Source organism: Anolis sagrei, chromosome 5 (genome assembly GCF_037176765.1).
Source record: "Anolis sagrei isolate rAnoSag1 chromosome 5, rAnoSag1.mat, whole genome shotgun sequence".
Lineage (NCBI taxonomy): Eukaryota > Metazoa > Chordata > Lepidosauria > Squamata > Dactyloidae > Anolis > Anolis sagrei.
The window spans coordinates 117,371,997-117,376,964 of record NC_090025.1 but is presented as its reverse complement, the minus strand read 5'-3'; positions in this window follow the sequence as shown (position 1 = coordinate 117,376,964).

Here is a 4,968-nt window from a genome sequence, read left to right as displayed (position 1 = left end):
AGTTTGTGGATTTTCAACACAGAATTGTTTCTCAAATAGAACAGTGATTTTTTAAAAATTCTTAAATGTTACAAAAAAGAAAACTTTGGAGTAATTGAAATGTAAAGCATATAGTTCAATAACATGCAGGTCAAGTAAGGGAAGAATCAGATACAAGTTGATATGAAACTCAAGTCATTCATGCAACAAGGAAAGATAAATATAAATATATTTGCCCCTTAACCCCTGAAATAACGAGACAGACAACAAAGGTATGGATTCAAATTGGGCAACTTTTATTGAATGTTACCTATTTAACTTTTCCTGAACTAAACTAAATGTCAAGGAACTTGGTGGCTAACCGAGGCAGCGTCCTCGGCTACTTAGTGTGTAAAATTTGTGTGCCCTGGATCCCCAACCGGGCAACCTGAAGGTAAAAGTCTGGAGAAGCCTGTGTCCGATTATTGATATCAGCTTATCTCCTTACTGTGCCAATTGATGTCCCCTCACCCATTTGGTGACTTCTAGGTGAGTGTTTGTTGTATAGTGACCCCCACCCTTAAGGGGTGCCTTGCGTATACCTCCATGTCTGTGTTTTCCTGATCTATTTATGCTGCCCTAATTAAACCAGACCACCCCATCTAGCCCCTAATAACAGTATAGGGTAGGCGAAAAAAACCCCCAGAACATGAGAGGCAAAAAATTCCTACCCGGCTCCAACGGGCAACCAAATATACTGTCAATGGGCGGGAGTGGTGGGTGAAACGTCTAGCAAGACTGAGGTAAGGAGGCTGGCTCACGTGATTAGCCAGCCCCCGCCCCTCTTCCAGGAGGTTCTAAAGGAACCGCCGATTCTATCCCTTCAGGGGGTGGGGCAAATCGCTCTCCCCACCAACTGTGTTGGTGTGGAGAGTCCCTTGTAGCCTGATACATTCAAAAGTGAAACAAAATATATCACTAATTTTCAAGGGAATTATCAGTCAAAACAAACATACTACATGTCATGAATGTGATTTTATTTTATTTTTTAATATTGTAAAAAAATCCAATTAAAAGTAACTATTGAAATAGACACAAAATAATGGAACTGTCAGGCAAGTAATACATCTATCATTATACTGTGAATCTTAAACTCTTGGCATTTGAATATATGCATATAGCCAACATGGATATTTGTGTGTGGTCATGCATGAGTTCATGGATATCTTTTTAAACAGTTGCATATATATCCAACATAAGTATTATTATGTGAATATTGATATATTATACAATTCAATCTTTTTATATGTTCCATATTTTCAGGTTTATCATGGGTATCTTTTAAAGCTTAAAATCAATTAACTGATAATTTGTGGTCCATTTAATTTCAATTCAGTTTTTAACATTCCTGCCATTTGTTTTAAAATATTTCACAAATAGCTCTTCATTGCTGGTATATACAATGTTAAAATTACTCCTTGTGGTGAAGTGTAAATTTTAACCTACAGTTATGTATAATTATAGGTGTTTAAAAAGGGTAAGTATTTAAAATAACATAACTGAGGGGATGGTACCCAGCTCAGCTCACTCCGAGCTGGGTTGCCATGAAAAAGGGGTGGAGTCAACTGCCACTTGGCAGGGCAGGCATTTAAAAACAGTCAGTCTGTAGTCTGTGAACTGCAGGAAAGGCTGGTTCTCCTGTGTTGAGAACCAGGAAAGCAGTCTGTGGTCTGTGAACTGCAGGAAAGGCTGGTTCTACAGTATTGAGAATCAGGGAAGCAGTCTGTAGTTAGAGAACTACAGGGTAGGCTGGTTCTTCTGTGTTGAGAACCAGGAAGGGTTAGGCTTTTAGCCTGTGAGGTTTTGATAGGTCAAGTTGACTTATTTAGATTAGTAGTTAGTGTATGAGTAAAAAGGGGGGGAGAGAAACCCAGTAAACATCTTTACTGCAACAGAAATAACATAAGGAAGCTAGTACCTGAAGTGATCTGTTAAGGAAAGAAACACATTTTAAAGGAAAATAAGTTTAAAACCTGTCTAGTGGAAGGAATAGTCCTCTTAAGAGTTGTTTTATGAAATGTTATAAATGTAACCTCTAAAGAAATGTGCCTCTAAGAGTTAAGAAACATTGAAACCATTAAGCTTCTTCTATACTTCAATAAACTTGTTACAATTTCTCTTAAAGCCAAGTCTCTGTTACGAATACTTTCAAGTCAAGCTGCGCTACACATTGAAGAAAGACCAACAAAACATTACAAGATATTAGCTGTGTTATCAAATTTGCAAATCCGTTACAATTAGTAGAAGACTCTGATAAATCAGTGAAGCCCCTACTACTTCTGGTGTCGTCGTTACAAATTGGTGGCCTCTTTACACTCCTCCATTTTAAACCAAGTATTAATGTAATAGTGTGGTATAATAATTGTATGACACAATGTCATTTTGATTGTTTGATACTTTATAGCATTAAACATTAGTAATTTTGAGTGGTGCTAATGTGCTAGTTTTTGTTCATTTCTGTGAAGTTTAATTCACACTTAGGTCATATCATCTAACTGCATGAGCCAAACAGCATGCCCAGGGAAGGGAGTGGGGATCCTCCCTTGTATATATTAAGCATGTACTTCTTGACTGATTTAATGTTCATTTGATGCTACTAAAAATTGTGTACTTCTCTTCCACTCCTCCAAGTTTTACATTTTAAGTTTTTTGTATGATGTTCATTAAAGTCCTAGGATGCTCTGTTAAACAGTAATTCACCATTCTCCCATGGAAGCATTGCAAGTGATTTATTCTTCTAAACGTTAGAGCAAAGAAATCTATACCCATCCTCTAATAGAGGCTGGGGTCACAGTACTTTGACTGGGTCAGTTTTATATATTGCTTTTCTCTGCCTTCCTCAGCAGATGCTAAGGCAACAAGCCCAATATGCTGAGAATCATTACATCCTGAAGCTGAAGTTGTCAGAATGTTATATACCATGTATAATTGTGAATGTTTCGATGACCTAGAATCAATTGTTATATGAACAGTTAACAGTTTGAGGTGAAAAAGATGACAGTTTCCCTCTAATTGGAGGTTAAAACTACAATGTACGTGCGGTCTACAGTTGGTAACTTGCCAAAAACTGGGATAACTGCTATATAAAGAGATCATACAGAACAGCTGGATACTAATGGTCCATTTTTATTGACTGCTGAACTGTTATTACTATAATATGCAGGACTCCAGCTAGCCAGATCTCTTGCATAGAAACCTCTGTGTGAAATATTCAGGTTATGTGTGTGCACACCTATCCAGGTGTTAACAAGAGAAATCTTTCTAAGGTATCCCTAACATAATCCATGACACAAAAGGAGACATGTGCCCCAAGCTAGTTTCCTTTCTCACTTGTTACACCCCATAACCCACAAAAGCTATTCTGGAAATATCCCCTTTACTTAATTGACGCCTAGAGGTGCTCATTATCACTGGTCCTTAAGACTTCCCTGTGCCTGTCTGCTAGTGACCTGCTATTTAATTGCCACACCCAAGACCATATGTCCATAATTCATACAAAACAGTTTAGGATTTGATAAAGCTCTTGAAAATTCATACCTAGCATTTAAGAATGACCAGCAATTGTTTGCATGGCTTGCAAGTTGGGTAAGTGGGTTAAGCAATACCAGAAATAGGGAGGATACAGAGACACAGCAGGCTAAAAGCCTTACACTATGCAGACCCCACCCCATTTCAGTATCTGGTGCCATATGCAGAATGAGAGTCTTGTTCACCTTACTGGTACTTCATCTTTGCCTCTAATATCCTTCCCTCCAGTGTATATGTGTGTACCCATATTCAAATGTGGCCATTCAAAAATCAGAAAAAAATCGTCACATTTCTATTCCCAAGCATTTTGGATAAATAACACTCAACTTATATTCCATTGTCCATTTGAATGTACCAAAGGAATACTACTCCATCAGAATGTAAATAGCTGAAAGGAGGTTCAGTCTCTGTAAGACAGATTTAGTATGTGTTTATGGATAGCAGACATGTTTTCAAGCTATTTTCATTCATGAGCTGCAAATATAAATGCACACAGAATTTAACACCAATTAGACAATATATAGAAATTAGTCTGGGATGCTTGTACATATTAGGACTTTGCAAAGCTTCAGAACTGTTTCATAATTTGGAAATTTGTTTGATTCGTTACTATGAATCTCCAAATTACTAATTGTAAAGCATTGAAAATAGAAACAGAAGCCTCCAAAACATTTAAATTAGTAAAGAATTTTTGTTTTGGAACTTTTTTTCCAATGTAACATAGTGCTCTCTAATTGTCTGGGGTGGGAGAGGACGAGGGGCTAATGTGATTGACAATGGCAGCTGCATGTGGAGTTGTCTTCCTTCACAGTCAATCAGAAGAAGAGCCAAGAAGAAAATCTCTTCATCAGCATCTCTGTGTCTAATTGTTTTTGAGTATGGGACTGAGAGGAAGATTGGTAAAACTTAAATTTAGCTTTTTCTGTTAGTTTCTGTCTCTTCATATCCAGTCTATAACTTTCCTCTGTTAAAATTATCCAACCCCAAACTGCACCCTCATTCTTCTGGTGCAGCAGAAATCTGGGAGATTGAATATAGGGACCACCAAACTCAGTGCCCAAATATGAATCAAGGAACATGAAAGGAACTGCAGACTAATTTAACTTGAGAAGTCAGCCATAGCAGAGCACTTGATGAACCAACCCGGACACAGCATATTATCTGAGAACACAAAAATGCTGGACCACGCTAACCACCATGTCAGACTACACAGAGAAGCCATTAAAATCCACAAGCATGTGGGCAATTTCAACAGAAAGGAGGAAACTATGAATATGAACAAAATCTGGCTACCAGTATTTAAAAAAAACCCTCTAAAATTATAACAGTAAATAAAAAGCAACACTCAAAAAACAGGGGAATTCCTGACAGGGCCAGTTAACATTTCCCAACAAAGGATTCCCCAGGCAGCCAGACTTTCAA